The 20,728-nt window shown below is 49.6% G+C and overlaps 1 protein-coding gene and 24 non-coding genes across 26 annotated transcripts in view; all 25 read right to left on the bottom strand.

Annotated features, from left to right (window-relative positions):
- efl1 (elongation factor like GTPase 1) overlaps positions 1–20,728 on the bottom strand; it is a 160,082-nt gene that overhangs the window by 69,558 nt on the left and 69,796 nt on the right. The gene's annotated exons all lie outside the window — the stretch shown is intronic.
- Positions 582–688, bottom strand: LOC139615197 (U6 spliceosomal RNA). The gene has a single exon (XR_011687289.1). It is a non-coding gene; the product is annotated as a U6 spliceosomal RNA (small nuclear RNA).
- On the bottom strand, positions 1,391–1,497 carry LOC139615195 (U6 spliceosomal RNA). Its single transcript, XR_011687287.1, has one exon. It is a non-coding gene; the product is annotated as a U6 spliceosomal RNA (small nuclear RNA).
- On the bottom strand, positions 2,278–2,384 carry LOC139615194 (U6 spliceosomal RNA). Its single transcript, XR_011687286.1, has one exon. It is a non-coding gene; the product is annotated as a U6 spliceosomal RNA (small nuclear RNA).
- On the bottom strand, positions 3,165–3,271 carry LOC139615193 (U6 spliceosomal RNA). The gene has a single exon (XR_011687285.1). It is a non-coding gene; the product is annotated as a U6 spliceosomal RNA (small nuclear RNA).
- LOC139615192 (U6 spliceosomal RNA) lies at positions 3,974–4,080 on the bottom strand. Its single transcript, XR_011687284.1, has one exon. It is a non-coding gene; the product is annotated as a U6 spliceosomal RNA (small nuclear RNA).
- On the bottom strand, positions 4,861–4,967 carry LOC139615191 (U6 spliceosomal RNA). The gene has a single exon (XR_011687283.1). It is a non-coding gene; the product is annotated as a U6 spliceosomal RNA (small nuclear RNA).
- On the bottom strand, positions 5,748–5,854 carry LOC139615190 (U6 spliceosomal RNA). The gene has a single exon (XR_011687282.1). It is a non-coding gene; the product is annotated as a U6 spliceosomal RNA (small nuclear RNA).
- Positions 6,557–6,663, bottom strand: LOC139615189 (U6 spliceosomal RNA). The gene has a single exon (XR_011687281.1). It is a non-coding gene; the product is annotated as a U6 spliceosomal RNA (small nuclear RNA).
- Positions 7,444–7,550, bottom strand: LOC139615188 (U6 spliceosomal RNA). Its single transcript, XR_011687280.1, has one exon. It is a non-coding gene; the product is annotated as a U6 spliceosomal RNA (small nuclear RNA).
- On the bottom strand, positions 8,253–8,359 carry LOC139615187 (U6 spliceosomal RNA). The gene has a single exon (XR_011687279.1). It is a non-coding gene; the product is annotated as a U6 spliceosomal RNA (small nuclear RNA).
- Positions 9,140–9,246, bottom strand: LOC139615185 (U6 spliceosomal RNA). The gene has a single exon (XR_011687278.1). It is a non-coding gene; the product is annotated as a U6 spliceosomal RNA (small nuclear RNA).
- On the bottom strand, positions 10,027–10,133 carry LOC139615213 (U6 spliceosomal RNA). Its single transcript, XR_011687304.1, has one exon. It is a non-coding gene; the product is annotated as a U6 spliceosomal RNA (small nuclear RNA).
- LOC139615157 (U6 spliceosomal RNA) lies at positions 10,915–11,021 on the bottom strand. Its single transcript, XR_011687252.1, has one exon. It is a non-coding gene; the product is annotated as a U6 spliceosomal RNA (small nuclear RNA).
- On the bottom strand, positions 11,802–11,908 carry LOC139615211 (U6 spliceosomal RNA). Its single transcript, XR_011687303.1, has one exon. It is a non-coding gene; the product is annotated as a U6 spliceosomal RNA (small nuclear RNA).
- On the bottom strand, positions 12,690–12,796 carry LOC139615156 (U6 spliceosomal RNA). The gene has a single exon (XR_011687251.1). It is a non-coding gene; the product is annotated as a U6 spliceosomal RNA (small nuclear RNA).
- LOC139615210 (U6 spliceosomal RNA) lies at positions 13,577–13,683 on the bottom strand. The gene has a single exon (XR_011687302.1). It is a non-coding gene; the product is annotated as a U6 spliceosomal RNA (small nuclear RNA).
- On the bottom strand, positions 14,464–14,570 carry LOC139615155 (U6 spliceosomal RNA). The gene has a single exon (XR_011687250.1). It is a non-coding gene; the product is annotated as a U6 spliceosomal RNA (small nuclear RNA).
- On the bottom strand, positions 15,345–15,451 carry LOC139615183 (U6 spliceosomal RNA). The gene has a single exon (XR_011687276.1). It is a non-coding gene; the product is annotated as a U6 spliceosomal RNA (small nuclear RNA).
- Positions 16,154–16,260, bottom strand: LOC139615161 (U6 spliceosomal RNA). The gene has a single exon (XR_011687256.1). It is a non-coding gene; the product is annotated as a U6 spliceosomal RNA (small nuclear RNA).
- On the bottom strand, positions 17,041–17,147 carry LOC139615149 (U6 spliceosomal RNA). Its single transcript, XR_011687245.1, has one exon. It is a non-coding gene; the product is annotated as a U6 spliceosomal RNA (small nuclear RNA).
- Positions 17,928–18,034, bottom strand: LOC139615182 (U6 spliceosomal RNA). The gene has a single exon (XR_011687275.1). It is a non-coding gene; the product is annotated as a U6 spliceosomal RNA (small nuclear RNA).
- LOC139615160 (U6 spliceosomal RNA) lies at positions 18,737–18,843 on the bottom strand. The gene has a single exon (XR_011687255.1). It is a non-coding gene; the product is annotated as a U6 spliceosomal RNA (small nuclear RNA).
- LOC139615151 (U6 spliceosomal RNA) lies at positions 19,624–19,730 on the bottom strand. Its single transcript, XR_011687247.1, has one exon. It is a non-coding gene; the product is annotated as a U6 spliceosomal RNA (small nuclear RNA).
- Positions 20,511–20,617, bottom strand: LOC139615181 (U6 spliceosomal RNA). Its single transcript, XR_011687274.1, has one exon. It is a non-coding gene; the product is annotated as a U6 spliceosomal RNA (small nuclear RNA).

The raw sequence follows: 20,728 nt of genomic DNA, 5'->3' as shown, positions 1-20,728 counted from the left end.
TTATGAAATTCCCCAACAGAGTAACACCAAAAATACCTCGACAATGAAAAGAGGGCGGTGCCCCATCTTTGATTCCGCCTCCAGGCTCAACTTGGGCCTCAAGCATAAAGGTAAAAGGACTACATTTACGTGGTGCTTTTCTGTCCTTAACGGCCACTCAAACTGCTTTTGGATAATTCACGCAGCGCATCTCTAGCACATACGCATACACCGATGGAACATCGGGACCAATTCGGGGGTCAGTGTCTTGCCCAAGGACACATCGACAAACTGGAAAAGCCAGGGATCGAACCACCGACCCTCTGAGTGGTGGACGACCAGCTCTGCATCCTCAACCACAGACGCAGAAGCATCTGCGCCTATGACTCATCCCAGGACAAGTGTATGCCTTTCAAACTAAATCTCAGCATCTGTCTGCTCAATCTGATGTTGATGGCTATGGACAAGGTATTGCCTCCTCTTCTCACTGCTACAAACTGATGATTTTGGTTGTGAGGTGTGGCAAGGAACACCAGCGATTCCAGCCACATACGACAGGCACGTGTGCCCATTTGATGCTCGACAACCACGCCTGGCAGATCAAAATGTGGAAACGCTTCACGAGTTTGCGTGTCATCCTTTCGCAGGGGCCATGCTAATCTTCTCTGTATCGATTCCAATTTATTATATGTGCTGCCTGAGCAAGCACAATGGTGCTGATGCGACAAACTGCCATTTACTCCCCCTATGGTAGAACGGCCCCTCAACAGCGGTGCCGACTCCAGGGCTCCTTTCCCTAGCGGACGGCAGCCTTCAGGGTCACACAAGCCCAGACACAGCTCTTTCTCCAATTTTTCAATCACACACTCGCAGTAGTGACATACTGTCTGTTTGTTCTGTTTGCATGTTTATGAAATTCCCCAACAGAGTAACACCAAAAATACCTCGACAATGAAAAGAGGGCGGTGCCCCATCTTTGATTCCGCCTCCAGGCTCAACTTGGGCCTCAAGCATAAAGGTAAAAGGACTACATTTACGTGGTGCTTTTCTGTCCTTAACGGCCACTCAAACTGCTTTTGGATAATTCACGCAGCGCATCTCTAGCACATACGCATACACCGATGGAGACCCTCTGAGTGGTGGACAACCAGCTCTGCATCCTCAACCACAGACACAGAAGCATCTGCGCCTATGACTCATCCCAGGACAAGTATATGCCTTTCAAACTAAATCTCAGCATCTGTCTGCTCAATCTGATGTTGATGGCTATGGACAAGGGATTGCCTCCTCTTCTCACTGCTACAAACTGATGATTTTGGTTGTGGGGTGTGGAAGGGAACACCAGCGATTCCAGCCATATACGACAGGCACGTGTGCCCATTTGATGCTCGACAACCACGCCTGGCAGATCAAAATGTGGAAACGCTTCACGAGTTTGCGTGTCATCCTTTCGCAGGGGCCATGCTAATCTTCTCTGTATCGATTCCAATTTATTATATGTGCTGCCTGAGCAAGCACAGTGGTGCTGATGTGACAAACTGCCATTTACTCCCCCTATGGTAGAACGGCCCCTCAACAGCGGTGCCGACTCCAGGGCTCCTTTCCCTAGCGGATGGCAGCCTTCAGGGTCACACAAGCCCAGACACAGCTCTTTCTCCAATTTTTCAATCACACACTCGCAGTAGTGACATACTGTCTGTTTGTTCTGTTTGCATGTTTATGAAATTCCCCAACAGAGTAACACCAAAAATACCTCGACAATGAAAAGAGGGCGGTGCCCCATCTTTGATTCCGCCTCCAGGCTCAACTTGGGCCTCAAGCATAAAGGTAAAAGGACTACATTTACGTGGTGCTTTTCTGTCCTTAACGGCCACTCAAACTGCTTTTGGATAATTCACGCAGCGCATCTCTAGCACATACGCATACACCGATGGAACATCGGGACCAATTCGGGGGTCAGTGTCTTGCCCAAGGACACATCGACAAACTGGAAAAGCCAGGGATCGAACCACCGACCCTCTGAGTGGTGGACGACCAGCTCTGCATCCTCAACCACAGACGCAGAAGCATCTGCGCCTATGACTCATCCCAGGACAAGTGTATGCCTTTCAAACTAAATCTCAGCATCTGTCTGCTCAATCTGATGTTGATGGCTATGGACAAGGTATTGCCTCCTCTTCTCACTGCTACAAACTGATGATTTTGGTTGTGAGGTGTGGCAAGGAACACCAGCGATTCCAGCCACATACGACAGGCACGTGTGCCCATTTGATGCTCGACAACCACGCCTGGCAGATCAAAATGTGGAAACGCTTCACGAGTTTGCGTGTCATCCTTTCGCAGGGGCCATGCTAATCTTCTCTGTATCGATTCCAATTTATTATATGTGCTGCCTGAGCAAGCACAATGGTGCTGATGCGACAAACTGCCATTTACTCCCCCTATGGTAGAACGGCCCCTCAACAGCGGTGCCGACTCCAGGGCTCCTTTCCCTAGCGGACGGCAGCCTTCAGGGTCACACAAGCCCAGACACAGCTCTTTCTCCAATTTTTCAATCACACACTCGCAGTAGTGACATACTGTCTGTTTGTTCTGTTTGCATGTTTATGAAATTCCCCAACAGAGTAACACCAAAAATACCTCGACAATGAAAAGAGGGCGGTGCCCCATCTTTGATTCCGCCTCCAGGCTCAACTTGGGCCTCAAGCATAAAGGTAAAAGGACTACATTTACGTGGTGCTTTTCTGTCCTTAACGGCCACTCAAACTGCTTTTGGATAATTCACGCAGCGCATCTCTAGCACATACGCATACACCGTTGGAACATCGGGACCAATTCGGGGGTCAGTGTCTTGCCCAAGGACACATCGACAAACTGGAAAAGCCGGGGATCGAACCACCGACCCTCTGAGTGGTGGACTACCAGCTCTGCATCCTCAACCACAGACGCAGAAGCATCTGCGCCTATGACTCATCCCAGGACAAGTGTATGCCTTTCAAACTAAATCTCAGCATCTGTCTGCTCAATCTGATGTTGATGGCTATGGACAAGGTATTGCCTCCTCTTCTCACTGCTACAAACTGATGATTTTGGTTGTGAGGTGTGGCAAGGAACACCAGCGATTCCAGCCACATACGACAGGCACGTGTGCCCATTTGATGCTCGACAACCACGCCTGGCAGATCAAAATGTGGAAACGCTTCACGAGTTTGCGTGTCATCCTTTCGCAGGGGCCATGCTAATCTTCTCTGTATCGATTCCAATTTATTATATGTGCTGCCTGAGCAAGCACAATGGTGCTGATGCGACAAACTGCCATTTACTCCCCCTATGGTAGAACGGCCCCTCAACAGCGGTGCCGACTCCAGGGCTCCTTTCCCTAGCGGACGGCAGCCTTCAGGGTCACACAAGCCCAGACACAGCTCTTTCTCCAATTTTTCAATCACACACTCGCAGTAGTGACATACTGTCTGTTTGTTCTGTTTGCATGTTTATGAAATTCCCCAACAGAGTAACACCAAAAATACCTCGACAATGAAAAGAGGGCGGTGCCCCATCTTTGATTCCGCCTCCAGGCTCAACTTGGGCCTCAAGCATAAAGGTAAAAGGACTACATTTACGTGGTGCTTTTCTGTCCTTAACGGCCACTCAAACTGCTTTTGGATAATTCACGCAGCGCATCTCTAGCACATACGCATACACCGATGGAGACCCTCTGAGTGGTGGACAACCAGCTCTGCATCCTCAACCACAGACACAGAAGCATCTGCGCCTATGACTCATCCCAGGACAAGTATATGCCTTTCAAACTAAATCTCAGCATCTGTCTGCTCAATCTGATGTTGATGGCTATGGACAAGGGATTGCCTCCTCTTCTCACTGCTACAAACTGATGATTTTGGTTGTGGGGTGTGGAAGGGAACACCAGCGATTCCAGCCATATACGACAGGCACGTGTGCCCATTTGATGCTCGACAACCACGCCTGGCAGATCAAAATGTGGAAACGCTTCACGAGTTTGCGTGTCATCCTTTCGCAGGGGCCATGCTAATCTTCTCTGTATCGATTCCAATTTATTATATGTGCTGCCTGAGCAAGCACAGTGGTGCTGATGTGACAAACTGCCATTTACTCCCCCTATGGTAGAACGGCCCCTCAACAGCGGTGCCGACTCCAGGGCTCCTTTCCCTAGCGGATGGCAGCCTTCAGGGTCACACAAGCCCAGACACAGCTCTTTCTCCAATTTTTCAATCACACACTCGCAGTAGTGACATACTGTCTGTTTGTTCTGTTTGCATGTTTATGAAATTCCCCAACAGAGTAACACCAAAAATACCTCGACAATGAAAAGAGGGCGGTGCCCCATCTTTGATTCCGCCTCCAGGCTCAACTTGGGCCTCAAGCATAAAGGTAAAAGGACTACATTTACGTGGTGCTTTTCTGTCCTTAACGGCCACTCAAACTGCTTTTGGATAATTCACGCAGCGCATCTCTAGCACATACGCATACACCGATGGAACATCGGGACCAATTCGGGGGTCAGTGTCTTGCCCAAGGACACATCGACAAACTGGAAAAGCCAGGGATCGAACCACCGACCCTCTGAGTGGTGGACGACCAGCTCTGCATCCTCAACCACAGACGCAGAAGCATCTGCGCCTATGACTCATCCCAGGACAAGTGTATGCCTTTCAAACTAAATCTCAGCATCTGTCTGCTCAATCTGATGTTGATGGCTATGGACAAGGTATTGCCTCCTCTTCTCACTGCTACAAACTGATGATTTTGGTTGTGAGGTGTGGCAAGGAACACCAGCGATTCCAGCCACATACGACAGGCACGTGTGCCCATTTGATGCTCGACAACCACGCCTGGCAGATCAAAATGTGGAAACGCTTCACGAGTTTGCGTGTCATCCTTTCGCAGGGGCCATGCTAATCTTCTCTGTATCGATTCCAATTTATTATATGTGCTGCCTGAGCAAGCACAATGGTGCTGATGCGACAAACTGCCATTTACTCCCCCTATGGTAGAACGGCCCCTCAACAGCGGTGCCGACTCCAGGGCTCCTTTCCCTAGCGGACGGCAGCCTTCAGGGTCACACAAGCCCAGACACAGCTCTTTCTCCAATTTTTCAATCACACACTCGCAGTAGTGACATACTGTCTGTTTGTTCTGTTTGCATGTTTATGAAATTCCCCAACAGAGTAACACCAAAAATACCTCGACAATGAAAAGAGGGCGGTGCCCCATCTTTGATTCCGCCTCCAGGCTCAACTTGGGCCTCAAGCATAAAGGTAAAAGGACTACATTTACGTGGTACTTTTCTGTCCTTAACGGCCACTCAAACTGCTTTTGGATAATTCACGCAGCGCATCTCTAGCACATACGCATACACCGATGGAACATCGGGACCAATTCGGGGGTCAGTGTCTTGCCCAAGGACACATCGACAAACTGGAAAAGCCAGGGATCGAACCACCGACCCTCTGAGTGGTGGACGACCAGCTCTGCATCCTCAACCACAGACGCAGAAGCATCTGCGCCTATGACTCATCCCAGGACAAGTGTATGCCTTTCAAACTAAATCTCAGCATCTGTCTGCTCAATCTGATGTTGATGGCTATGGACAAGGGATTGCCTCCTCTTCTCACTGCTACAAACTGATGATTTTGGTTGTGAGGTGTGGCAAGGAACACCAGCGATTCCAGCCACATACGACAGGCACGTGTGCCCATTTGATGCTCGACAACCACGCCTGGCAGATCAAAATGTGGAAACGCTTCACGAGTTTGCGTGTCATCCTTTCGCAGGGGCCATGCTAATCTTCTCTGTATCGATTCCAATTTATTATATGTGCTGCCTGAGCAAGCACAATGGTGCTGATGCGACAAACTGCCATTTACTCCCCCTATGGTAGAACGGCCCCTCAACAGCGGTGCCGACTCCAGGGCTCCTTTCCCTAGCGGACGGCAGCCTTCAGGGTCACACAAGCCCAGACACAGCTCTTTCTCCAATTTTTCAATCACACACTCGCAGTAGTGACATACTGTCTGTTTGTTCTGTTTGCATGTTTATGAAATTCCCCAACAGAGTAACACCAAAAATACCTCGACAATGAAAAGAGGGCGGTGCCCCATCTTTGATTCCGCCTCCAGGCTCAACTTGGGCCTCAAGCATAAAGGTAAAAGGACTACATTTACGTGGTGCTTTTCTGTCCTTAACGGCCACTCAAACTGCTTTTGGATAATTCACGCAGCGCATCTCTAGCACATACGCATACACCGATGGAGACCCTCTGAGTGGTGGACAACCAGCTCTGCATCCTCAACCACAGACACAGAAGCATCTGCGCCTATGACTCATCCCAGGACAAGTATATGCCTTTCAAACTAAATCTCAGCATCTGTCTGCTCAATCTGATGTTGATGGCTATGGACAAGGGATTGCCTCCTCTTCTCACTGCTACAAACTGATGATTTTGGTTGTGGGGTGTGGAAGGGAACACCAGCGATTCCAGCCATATACGACAGGCACGTGTGCCCATTTGATGCTCGACAACCACGCCTGGCAGATCAAAATGTGGAAACGCTTCACGAGTTTGCGTGTCATCCTTTCGCAGGGGCCATGCTAATCTTCTCTGTATCGATTCCAATTTATTATATGTGCTGCCTGAGCAAGCACAGTGGTGCTGATGTGACAAACTGCCATTTACTCCCCCTATGGTAGAACGGCCCCTCAACAGCGGTGCCGACTCCAGGGCTCCTTTCCCTAGCGGATGGCAGCCTTCAGGGTCACACAAGCCCAGACACAGCTCTTTCTCCAATTTTTCAATCACACACTCGCAGTAGTGACATACTGTCTGTTTGTTCTGTTTGCATGTTTATGAAATTCCCCAACAGAGTAACACCAAAAATACCTCGACAATGAAAAGAGGGCGGTGCCCCATCTTTGATTCCGCCTCCAGGCTCAACTTGGGCCTCAAGCATAAAGGTAAAAGGACTACATTTACGTGGTGCTTTTCTGTCCTTAACGGCCACTCAAACTGCTTTTGGATAATTCACGCAGCGCATCTCTAGCACATACGCATACACCGATGGAACATCGGGACCAATTCGGGGGTCAGTGTCTTGCCCAAGGACACATCGACAAACTGGAAAAGCCAGGGATCGAACCACCGACCCTCTGAGTGGTGGACGACCAGCTCTGCATCCTCAACCACAGACGCAGAAGCATCTGCGCCTATGACTCATCCCAGGACAAGTGTATGCCTTTCAAACTAAATCTCAGCATCTGTCTGCTCAATCTGATGTTGATGGCTATGGACAAGGTATTGCCTCCTCTTCTCACTGCTACAAACTGATGATTTTGGTTGTGAGGTGTGGCAAGGAACACCAGCGATTCCAGCCACATACGACAGGCACGTGTGCCCATTTGATGCTCGACAACCACGCCTGGCAGATCAAAATGTGGAAACGCTTCACGAGTTTGCGTGTCATCCTTTCGCAGGGGCCATGCTAATCTTCTCTGTATCGATTCCAATTTATTATATGTGCTGCCTGAGCAAGCACAATGGTGCTGATGCGACAAACTGCCATTTACTCCCCCTATGGTAGAACGGCCCCTCAACAGCGGTGCCGACTCCAGGGCTCCTTTCCCTAGCGGACGGCAGCCTTCAGGGTCACACAAGCCCAGACACAGCTCTTTCTCCAATTTTTCAATCACACACTCGCAGTAGTGACATACTGTCTGTTTGTTCTGTTTGCATGTTTATGAAATTCCCCAACAGAGTAACACCAAAAATACCTCGACAATGAAAAGAGGGCGGTGCCCCATCTTTGATTCCGCCTCCAGGCTCAACTTGGGCCTCAAGCATAAAGGTAAAAGGACTACATTTACGTGGTGCTTTTCTGTCCTTAACGGCCACTCAAACTGCTTTTGGATAATTCACGCAGCGCATCTCTAGCACATACGCATACACCGATGGAGACCCTCTGAGTGGTGGACAACCAGCTCTGCATCCTCAACCACAGACACAGAAGCATCTGCGCCTATGACTCATCCCAGGACAAGTATATGCCTTTCAAACTAAATCTCAGCATCTGTCTGCTCAATCTGATGTTGATGGCTATGGACAAGGGATTGCCTCCTCTTCTCACTGCTACAAACTGATGATTTTGGTTGTGGGGTGTGGAAGGGAACACCAGCGATTCCAGCCATATACGACAGGCACGTGTGCCCATTTGATGCTCGACAACCACGCCTGGCAGATCAAAATGTGGAAACGCTTCACGAGTTTGCGTGTCATCCTTTCGCAGGGGCCATGCTAATCTTCTCTGTATCGATTCCAATTTATTATATGTGCTGCCTGAGCAAGCACAGTGGTGCTGATGTGACAAACTGCCATTTACTCCCCCTATGGTAGAACGGCCCCTCAACAGCGGTGCCGACTCCAGGGCTCCTTTCCCTAGCGGATGGCAGCCTTCAGGGTCACACAAGCCCAGACACAGCTCTTTCTCCAATTTTTCAATCACACACTCGCAGTAGTGACATACTGTCTGTTTGTTCTGTTTGCATGTTTATGAAATTCCCCAACAGAGTAACACCAAAAATACCTCGACAATGAAAAGAGGGCGGTGCCCCATCTTTGATTCCGCCTCCAGGCTCAACTTGGGCCTCAAGCATAAAGGTAAAAGGACTACATTTACGTGGTGCTTTTCTGTCCTTAACGGCCACTCAAACTGCTTTTGGATAATTCACGCAGCGCATCTCTAGCACATACGCATACACCGATGGAACATCGGGACCAATTCGGGGGTCAGTGTCTTGCCCAAGGACACATCGACAAACTGGAAAAGCCAGGGATCGAACCACCGACCCTCTGAGTGGTGGACGACCAGCTCTGCATCCTCAACCACAGACGCAGAAGCATCTGCGCCTATGACTCATCCCAGGACAAGTGTATGCCTTTCAAACTAAATCTCAGCATCTGTCTGCTCAATCTGATGTTGATGGCTATGGACAAGGTATTGCCTCCTCTTCTCACTGCTACAAACTGATGATTTTGGTTGTGAGGTGTGGCAAGGAACACCAGCGATTCCAGCCACATACGACAGGCACGTGTGCCCATTTGATGCTCGACAACCACGCCTGGCAGATCAAAATGTGGAAACGCTTCACGAGTTTGCGTGTCATCCTTTCGCAGGGGCCATGCTAATCTTCTCTGTATCGATTCCAATTTATTATATGTGCTGCCTGAGCAAGCACAATGGTGCTGATGCGACAAACTGCCATTTACTCCCCCTATGGTAGAACGGCCCCTCAACAGCGGTGCCGACTCCAGGGCTCCTTTCCCTAGCGGACGGCAGCCTTCAGGGTCACACAAGCCCAGACACAGCTCTTTCTCCAATTTTTCAATCACACACTCGCAGTAGTGACATACTGTCTGTTTGTTCTGTTTGCATGTTTATGAAATTCCCCAACAGAGTAACACCAAAAATACCTCGACAATGAAAAGAGGGCGGTGCCCCATCTTTGATTCCGCCTCCAGGCTCAACTTGGGCCTCAAGCATAAAGGTAAAAGGACTACATTTACGTGGTGCTTTTCTGTCCTTAACGGCCACTCAAACTGCTTTTGGATAATTCACGCAGCGCATCTCTAGCACATACGCATACACCGTTGGAACATCGGGACCAATTCGGGGGTCAGTGTCTTGCCCAAGGACACATCGACAAACTGGAAAAGCCGGGGATCGAACCACCGACCCTCTGAGTGGTGGACTACCAGCTCTGCATCCTCAACCACAGACGCAGAAGCATCTGCGCCTATGACTCATCCCAGGACAAGTGTATGCCTTTCAAACTAAATCTCAGCATCTGTCTGCTCAATCTGATGTTGATGGCTATGGACAAGGTATTGCCTCCTCTTCTCACTGCTACAAACTGATGATTTTGGTTGTGAGGTGTGGCAAGGAACACCAGCGATTCCAGCCACATACGACAGGCACGTGTGCCCATTTGATGCTCGACAACCACGCCTGGCAGATCAAAATGTGGAAACGCTTCACGAGTTTGCGTGTCATCCTTTCGCAGGGGCCATGCTAATCTTCTCTGTATCAATTCCAATTTATTATATGTGCTGCCTGAGCAAGCACAGTGGTGCTGATTGCGACAAACTGCCATTTACTCCCCCTATGGTAGAACGGCCCCTCAACAGCGGTGCCGACTCCAGGGCTCCTTTCCCTAGCGGACGGCAGCCTTCAGGGTCACACAAGCCCAGACACAGCTCTTTCTCCAATTTTTCAATCACACACTCACAGTAGTGACATACTGTCTGTTTGTTCTGTTTGCATGTTTATGAAATTCCCCAACAGAGTAACACCAAAAATACCTCGACAATGAAAAGAGGGCGGTGCCCCATCTTTGATTCCGCCTCCAGGCTCAACTTGGGCCTCAAGCATAAAGGTAAAAGGACTACATTTACGTGGTGCTTTTCTGTCCTTAACGGCCACTCAAACTGCTTTTGGATAATTCACGCAGCGCATCTCTAGCACATACGCATACACCGTTGGAACATCGGGACCAATTCGGGGGTCAGTGTCTTGCCCAAGGACACATCGACAAACTGGAAAAGCCGGGGATCGAACCACCGACCCTCTGAGTGGTGGACGACCAGCTCTGCATCCTCAACCACAGACGCAGAAGCATCTGCGCCTCTGAATCATCCCAGGACAAGTATATGCCTTTCAAACTAAATCTCAGCATCTGTCTGCTCAATCTGATGTTGATGGCTATGGACAAGGGATTGCCTCCTCTTCTCACTGCTACAAACTGATGATTTCGGTTGTGAGGTGTGGCAAGGAACACCAGCGATTCCAGCCATATACGACAGGCACGTGTGCCCATTTGATGCTCGACAACCACGCCTGGCAGATCAAAATGTGGAAATGCTTCACGAGTTTGCGTGTCATCCTTTCGCAGGGGCCATGCTAATCTTTTCTGTATCGATTCCAATTTATTATATGTGCTGCCTGAACAAGCACAATGGTGCTGAGGCGACAAACTGCCATTTACTCCCCCTATGGTAGAACGGCCCCTCAACAGCGGTGCCAACTCCAGGGCTCCTTTCCCTAGCGGACGGCAGCCTTCAGGGTCACACAAGCCCAGACACAGCTCTTTCTCCAATTTTTCAATCACACACTCACAGTAGTGACATACTGTCTGTTTGTTCTGTTTGCATGTTTATGAAATTCCCCAACAGAGTAACACCAAAAATACCTCGACAATGAAAAGAGGGCGGTGCCCCATCTTTGATTCCGCCTCCAGGCTCAACTTGGGCCTCAAGCATAAAGGTAAAAGGACTACATTTACGTGGTGCTTTTCTGTCCTTAACGGCCACTCAAACTGCTTTTGGATAATTCACGCAGCGCATCTCTAGCACATACGCATACACCGTTGGAACATCGGGACCAATTCGGGGGTCAGTGTCTTGCCCAAGGACACATCGACAAACTGGAAAAGCCGGGGATCGAACCACCGACCCTCTGAGTGGTGGACTACCAGCTCTGCATCCTCAACCACAGACGCAGAAGCATCTGCGCCTATGACTCATCCCAGGACAAGTGTATGCCTTTCAAACTAAATCTCAGCATCTGTCTGCTCAATCTGATGTTGATGGCTATGGACAAGGTATTGCCTCCTCTTCTCACTGCTACAAACTGATGATTTTGGTTGTGAGGTGTGGCAAGGAACACCAGCGATTCCAGCCACATACGACAGGCACGTGTGCCCATTTGATGCTCGACAACCACGCCTGGCAGATCAAAATGTGGAAACGCTTCACGAGTTTGCGTGTCATCCTTTCGCAGGGGCCATGCTAATCTTCTCTGTATCAATTCCAATTTATTATATGTGCTGCCTGAGCAAGCACAGTGGTGCTGATTGCGACAAACTGCCATTTACTCCCCCTATGGTAGAACGGCCCCTCAACAGCGGTGCCGACTCCAGGGCTCCTTTCCCTAGCGGACGGCAGCCTTCAGGGTCACACAAGCCCAGACACAGCTCTTTCTCCAATTTTTCAATCACACACTCACAGTAGTGACATACTGTCTGTTTGTTCTGTTTGCATGTTTATGAAATTCCCCAACAGAGTAACACCAAAAATACCTCGACAATGAAAAGAGGGCGGTGCCCCATCTTTGATTCCGCCTCCAGGCTCAACTTGGGCCTCAAGCATAAAGGTAAAAGGACTACATTTACGTGGTGCTTTTCTGTCCTTAACGGCCACTCAAACTGCTTTTGGATAATTCACGCAGCGCATCTCTAGCACATACGCATACACCGTTGGAACATCGGGACCAATTCGGGGGTCAGTGTCTTGCCCAAGGACACATCGACAAACTGGAAAAGCCGGGGATCGAACCACCGACCCTCTGAGTGGTGGACGACCAGCTCTGCATCCTCAACCACAGACGCAGAAGCATCTGCGCCTCTGAATCATCCCAGGACAAGTATATGCCTTTCAAACTAAATCTCAGCATCTGTCTGCTCAATCTGATGTTGATGGCTATGGACAAGGGATTGCCTCCTCTTCTCACTGCTACAAACTGATGATTTCGGTTGTGAGGTGTGGCAAGGAACACCAGCGATTCCAGCCATATACGACAGGCACGTGTGCCCATTTGATGCTCGACAACCACGCCTGGCAGATCAAAATGTGGAAATGCTTCACGAGTTTGCGTGTCATCCTTTCGCAGGGGCCATGCTAATCTTTTCTGTATCGATTCCAATTTATTATATGTGCTGCCTGAACAAGCACAATGGTGCTGATGCGACAAACTGCCATTTACTCCCCCTATGGTAGAACGGCCCCTCAACAGCGGTGCCAACTCCAGGGCTCCTTTCCCTAGCGGACGGCAGCCTTCAGGGTCACACAAGCCCAGACACAGCTCTTTCTCCAATTTTTCAATCACACACTCACAGTAGTGACATACTGTCTGTTTGTTCTGTTTGCATGTTTATGAAATTCCCCAACAGAGTAACACCAAAAATACCTCGACAATGAAAAGAGGGCGGTGCCCCATCTTTGATTCCGCCTCCAGGCTCAACTTGGGCCTCAAGCATAAAGGTAAAAGGACTACATTTACGTGGTGCTTTTCTGTCCTTAACGGCCACTCAAACTGCTTTTGGATAATTCACGCAGCGCATCTCTAGCACATACGCATACACCGTTGGAACATCGGGACCAATTCGGGGGTCAGTGTCTTGCCCAAGGACACATCGACAAACTGGAAAAGCCGGGGATCGAACCACCGACCCTCTGAGTGGTGGACTACCAGCTCTGCATCCTCAACCACAGACGCAGAAGCATCTGCGCCTATGACTCATCCCAGGACAAGTGTATGCCTTTCAAACTAAATCTCAGCATCTGTCTGCTCAATCTGATGTTGATGGCTATGGACAAGGTATTGCCTCCTCTTCTCACTGCTACAAACTGATGATTTTGGTTGTGAGGTGTGGCAAGGAACACCAGCGATTCCAGCCACATACGACAGGCACGTGTGCCCATTTGATGCTCGACAACCACGCCTGGCAGATCAAAATGTGGAAACGCTTCACGAGTTTGCGTGTCATCCTTTCGCAGGGGCCATGCTAATCTTCTCTGTATCAATTCCAATTTATTATATGTGCTGCCTGAGCAAGCACAGTGGTGCTGATGTGACAAACTGCCATTTACTCCCCCTATGGTAGAACGGCCCCTCAACAGCGGTGCCGACTCCAGGGCTCCTTTCCCTAGCGGACGGCAGCCTTCAGGGTCACACAAGCCCAGACACAGCTCTTTCTCCAATTTTTCAATCACACACTCACAGTAGTGACATACTGTCTGTTTGTTCTGTTTGCATGTTTATGAAATTCCCAAACAGAGTAACACCAAAAATACCTCGACAATGAAAAGAGGGCGGTGCCCCATCTTTGATTCCGCCTCCAGGCTCAACTTGGGCCTCAAGCATAAAGGTAAAAGGACTACATTTAGGTGGTGCTTTTCTGTCCTTAACGGCCACTCAAACTGCTTTTGGATAATTCACGCAGCGCATCTCTAGCACATACGCATACACCGTTGGAACATCGGGACCAATTCGGGGGTCAGTGTCTTGCCCAAGGACACATCGACAAACTGGAAAAGCCGGGGATCGAACCACCGACCCTCTGAGTGGTGGACGACCAGCTCTGCATCCTCAACCACAGACGCAGAAGCATCTGCGCCTCTGAATCATCCCAGGACAAGTATATGCCTTTCAAACTAAATCTCAGCATCTGTCTGCTCAATCTGATGTTGATGGCTATGGACAAGGGATTGCCTCCTCTTCTCACTGCTACAAACTGATGATTTCGGTTGTGAGGTGTGGCAAGGAACACCAGCGATTCCAGCCATATACGACAGGCACGTGTGCCCATTTGATGCTCGACAACCACGCCTGGCAGATCAAAATGTGGAAATGCTTCACGAGTTTGCGTGTCATCCTTTCGCAGGGGCCATGCTAATCTTTTCTGTATCGATTCCAATTTATTATATGTGCTGCCTGAACAAGCACAATGGTGCTGATGCGACAAACTGCCATTTACTCCCCCTATGGTAGAACGGCCCCTCAACAGCGGTGCCAACTCCAGGGCTCCTTTCCCTAGCGGACGGCAGCCTTCAGGGTCACACAAGCCCAGACACAGCTCTTTCTCCAATTTTTCAATCACACACTCACAGTAGTGACATACTGTCTGTTTGTTCTGTTTGCATGTTTATGAAATTCCCCAACAGAGTAACACCAAAAATACCTCGACAATGAAAAGAGGGCGGTGCCCCATCTTTGATTCCGCCTCCAGGCTCAACTTGGGCCTCAAGCATAAAGGTAAAAGGACTACATTTACGTGGTACTTTTCTGTCCTTAACGGCCACTCAAACTGCTTTTGGATAATTCACGCAGCGCATCTCTAGCACATACGCATACACCGATGGAACATCGGGACCAATTCGGGGGTCAGTGTCTTGCCCAAGGACACATCGACAAACTGGAAAAGCCAGGGATCGAACCACCGACCCTCTTAGTGGTGGACGACCAGCTCTGCATCCTCAACCACAGAAGCATCTGCGCCTATGACTCATCCCAGGACAAGTATATGCCTTTCAAACTAAATCTCAGCATCTGTCTGCTCAATCTGATGTTGATGGCTATGGACAAGGGATTGCCTCCTCTTCTCACTGCTACAAACTGATGATTTCGGTTGTGGGGTGTGGAAGGGAACACCAGCGATTCCAGCCACATACGACAGGCACGTGTGCCCATTTGATGCTCGACAACCACGCCTGGCAGATCAAAATGTGGAAACGCTTCACGAGTTTGCGTGTCATCCTTTCGCAGGGGCCATGCTAATCTTCTCTGTATCGATTCCAATTTATTATATGTGCTGCCTGAGCAAGCACAGTGGTGCTGATGTGACAATCTGCCATTTACTCCCCCTATGGTAGAACGGCCCCTCAACAGCGGTGCCGACTCCAGGGCTCCTTTCCCTAGCGGACGGCAGCCTTCAGGGTCACACAAGCCCAGACACAGCTCTTTCTCCAATTTTTCAATCACACACTCACAGTAGTGACATACTGTCTGTTTGTTCTGTTTGCATGTTTATGAAATTCCCCAACAGAGTAACACCAAAAATACCTCGACAATGAAAAGAGGGCGGTGCCCCGTCTTTGATTCCGCCTCCAGGCTCAACTTGGGCCTCAAGCATAAAGGTAAAAGGACTACATTTACGTGGTGCTTTTCTGTCCTTAACGGCCACTCAAACTGCTTTTGGATAATTCACGCAGCGCATCTCTAGCACATACGCATACACCGATGGAGACCCTCTGAGTGGTGGACAACCAGCTCTGCATCCTCAACCACAGACACAGAAGCATCTGCGCCTATGACTCATCCCAGGACAAGTATATGCCTTTCAAACTAAATCTCAGCATCTGTCTGCTCAATCTGATGTTGATGGCTATGGACAAGGGATTGCCTCCTCTTCTCACTGCTACAAACTGATGATTTTGGTTGTGGGGTGTGGAAGGGAACACCAGCGATTCCAGCCATATACGACAGGCACGTGTGCCCATTTGATGCTCGACAACCACGCCTGGCAGATCAAAATGTGGAAACGCTTCACGAGTTTGCGTGTCATCCTTTCGCAGGGGCCATGGTAATCTTCTCTGTATCGATTCCAATTTATTATATGTGCTGCCTGAGCAAGCACAGTGGTGCTGATGTGACAAACTGCCATTTACTCCCCCTATGGTAGAACGGCCCCTCAACAGCGGTGCCGACTCCAGGGCTCCTTTCCCTAGCGGACGGCAGCCTTCAGGGTCACACAAGCCCAGACACAGCTCTTTCTCCAATTTTTCAATCACACACTCGCAGTAGTGACATACTGTCTGTTTGTTCTGTTTGCATGTTTATGAAATTCCCCAACAGAGTAACACCAAAAATACCTCGACAATGAAAAGAGGGCGGTGCCCCATCTTTGATTCCGCCTCCAGGCTCAACTTGGGCCTCAAGCATAAAGGTAAAAGGACTACATTTACGTGGTGCTTTTCTGGTCTTAACGGCCACTCAAACTGCTTTTGGATAATTCACGCAGCGCATCTCTAGCACATACGCATACACCGATGGAACATCGGGACCAATTCGGGGGTCAGTGTCTTGCCCAAGGACACATCGACAAACTGGAAAAGCCGGGGATCGAACCACCGACCCTCTGAGTGGTGGACGACCAGCTCTGCATCCTCAACCACAGACGCAGAAGCATCTGCGCCTATGAATCATCCCAGGACAAGTGTATGCCTTTCAAACTAAATCTCAGCATCTGTCTGCTCAATCTGATGTTGATGGCTATGGACAAGGGATTGCCTCCTCTTCTCACTGCTACAAACTGATGATTTCGGTTGTGAGGTGTGGCAAGGAACACCAGCGATTCCAGCCATATACGACAGGCACGTGTGCCCATTTGATGCTCGACAACCACGCCTGGCAGATCAAAATGTGGAAACGCTTCACGAGTTTGCGTGTCATCCTTTCGCAGGGGCCATGCTAATCTTCTCTGTATCGATTCCAATTTATTATATGTGCTGCCTGAGCAAACACAATGGTGCTGATGCGACAAACTGCCATTTACTCCCCCTATGGTAGAACGGCCCCTCAACAGCGGTGCCAACTCCAGGGCTCCTTTCCCTAGCGGACGGCAGCCTTCAGGGTCACACAAGCCCAGACACAGCTCTTTCTCCAATTTTTCAATCACACACTCGCAGTAGTGACATACTGTCTGTTTGTTCTGTTTGCATGTTTATGAAATTCCCCAACAGAGTAACACCAAAAATACCTCGACAATGAAAAGAGGGCGGTGCCCCATCTTTGATTCCGCCTCCAGGCTCAACTTGGGCCTCAAGCATAAAGGTAAAAGGACTACATTTACGTGGTGCTTTTCTGTCCTTAACGGCCACTCAAACTGCTTTTGGATAATTCACGCAGCGCATCTCTAGCACATACGCATACACCGATGGAACATCGGGACCAATTCGGGGGTCAGTGTCTTGCCCAAGGACACATCGACAAACTGGAAAAGCCAGGGATCGAACCACCGACCCTCTGAGTGGTGGACGACCAGCTCTGCATCCTCAACCACAGACGCAGAAGCATCTGCGCCTATGACTCATCCCAGGACAAGTGTATGCCTTTCAAACTAAATCTCAGCATCTGTCTGCTCAATCTGATGTTGATGGCTATGGACAAGGTATTGCCTCCTCTTCTCACTGCTACAAACTGATGATTTTGGTTGTGAGGTGTGGCAAGGAACACCAGCGATTCCAGCCACATACGACAGGCACGTGTGCCCATTTGATGCTCGACAACCACGCCTGGCAGATCAAAATGTGGAAACGCTTCACGAGTTTGCGTGTCATCCTTTCGCAGGGGCCATGCTAATCTTCTCTGTATCGATTCCAATTTATTATATGTGCTGCCTGAGCAAGCACAATGGTGCTGATGCGACAAACTGCCATTTACTCCCCCTATGGTAGAACGGCCCCTCAACAGCGGTGCCGACTCCAGGGCTCCTTTCCCTAGCGGACGGCAGCCTTCAGGGTCACACAAGCCCAGACACAGCTCTTTCTCCAATTTTTCAATCACACACTCGCAGTAGTGACATACTGTCTGTTTGTTCTGTTTGCATGTTTATGAAATTCCCCAACAGAGTAACACCAAAAATACCTCGACAATGAAAAGAGGGCGGTGCCCCATCTTTGATTCCGCCTCCAGGCTCAACTTGGGCCTCAAGCATAAAGGTAAAAGGACTACATTTACGTGGTGCTTTTCTGTCCTTAACGGCCACTCAAACTGCTTTTGGATAATTCACGCAGCGCATCTCTAGCACATACGCATACACCGATGGAGACCCTCTGAGTGGTGGACAACCAGCTCTGCATCCTCAACCACAGACACAGAAGCATCTGCGCCTATGACTCATCCCAGGACAAGTATATGCCTTTCAAACTAAATCTCAGCATCTGTCTGCTCAATCTGATGTTGATGGCTATGGACAAGGGATTGCCTCCTCTTCTCACTGCTACAAACTGATGATTTTGGTTGTGGGGTGTGGAAGGGAACACCAGCGATTCCAGCCATATACGACAGGCACGTGTGCCCATTTGATGCTCGACAACCACGCCTGGCAGATCAAAATGTGGAAACGCTTCACGAGTTTGCGTGTCATCCTTTCGCAGGGGCCATGGTAATCTTCTCTGTATCGATTCCAATTTATTATATGTGCTGCCTGAGCAAGCACAGTGGTGCTGATGTGACAAACTGCCATTTACTCCCCCTATGGTAGAACGGCCCCTCAACAGCGGTGCCGACTCCAGGGCTCCTTTCCCTAGCGGACGGCAGCCTTCAGGGTCACACAAGCCCAGACACAGCTCTTTCTCCAATTTTTCAATCACACACTCGCAGTAGTGACATACTGTCTGTTTGTTCTGTTTGCATGTTTATGAAATTCCCCAACAGAGTAACACCAAAAATACCTCGACAATGAAAAGAGGGCGGTGCCCCATCTTTGATTCCGCCTCCAGGCTCAACTTGGGCCTCAAGCATAAAGGTAAAAGGACTACATTTACGTGGTGCTTTTCTGGTCTTAACGGCCACTCAAACTGCTTTTGGATAATTCACGCAGCGCATCTCTAGCACATACGCATACACCGATGGAACATCGGGACCAATTCGGGGGTCAGTGTCTTGCCCAAGGACACATCGACAAACTGGAAAAGCCGGGGATCGAACCACCGACCCTCTGAGTGGTGGACGACCAGCTCTGCATCCTCAACCACAGACGCAGAAGCATCTGCGCCTATGAATCATCCCAGGACAAGTGTATGCCTTTCAAACTAAATCTCAGCATCTGTCTGCTCAATCTGATGTTGATGGCTATGGACAAGGGATTGCCTCCTCTTCTCACTGCTACAAACTGATGATTTCGGTTGTGAGGTGTGGCAAGGAACACCAGCGATTCCAGCCATATACGACAGGCACGTGTGCCCATTTGATGCTCGACAACCACGCCTGGCAGATCAAAATGTGGAAACGCTTCACGAGTTTGCGTGTCATCCTTTCGCAGGGGCCATGCTAATCTTCTCTGTATCGATTCCAATTTATTATATGTGCTGCTTGAGCAAACACAATGGTGCTGATGCGACAAACTGCCATTTACTCCCCCTATGGTAGAACGGCCCCTCAACAGCGGTGCCAACTCCAGGGCTCCTTTCCCTAGCGGACGGCAGCCTTCAGGGTCACACAAGCCCAGACACAGCTCTTTCTCCAATTTTTCAATCACACACTCGCAGTAGTGACATACTGTCTGTTTGTTCTGTTTGCATGTTTATGAAATTCCCCAACAGAGTAACACCAAAAATACCTCGACAATGAAAAGAGGGCGGTGCCCCATCTTTGATTCCGCCTCCAGGCTCAACTTGGGCCTCAAGCATAAAGGTAAAAGGACTACATTTACGTGGTGCTTTTCTGTCCTTAACGGCCACTCAAACTGCTTTTGGATAATTCACGCAGCGCATCTCTAGCACATACGCATACACCGATGGAACATCGGGACCAATTCGGGGGTCAGTGTCTTGCCCAAGGACACATCGACAAACTGGAAAAGCCAGGGATCGAACCACCGACCCTCTGAGTGGTGGACGACCAGCTCTGCATCCTCAACCACAGACGCAGAAGCATCTGCGCCTATGACTCATCCCAGGACAAGTGTATGCCTTTCAAACTAAATCTCAGCATCTGTCTGCTCAATCTGATGTTGATGGCTATGGACAAGGTATTGCCTCCTCTTCTCACTGCTACAAACTGATGATTTTGGTTGTGAGGTGTGGCAAGGAACACCAGCGATTCCAGCCACATACGACAGGCACGTGTGCCCATTTGATGCTCGACAACCACGCCTGGCAGATCAAAATGTGGAAACGCTTCACGAGTTTGCGTGTCATCCTTTCGCAGGGGCCATGCTAATCTTCTCTGTATCGATTCCAATTTATTATATGTGCTGCCTGAGCAAGCACAATGGTGCTGATGCGACAAACTGCCATTTACTCCCCCTATGGTAGAACGGCCCCTCAACAGCGGTGCCGACTCCAGGGCTCCTTTCCCTAGCGGACGGCAGCCTTCAGGGT

This window comes from Trachinotus anak, unplaced genomic scaffold, assembly GCF_046630095.1.
Source record: "Trachinotus anak isolate AG129_WGS33_773 ecotype Australia unplaced genomic scaffold, CSIRO_AGI_Tana_v1 ptg000042l, whole genome shotgun sequence".
Classification (NCBI taxonomy): Eukaryota; Metazoa; Chordata; class Actinopteri; order Carangiformes; family Carangidae; genus Trachinotus; species Trachinotus anak.
Note: the sequence above shows the minus strand (reverse complement) of the source record. Positions and strands in the feature narration are given on the sequence as shown.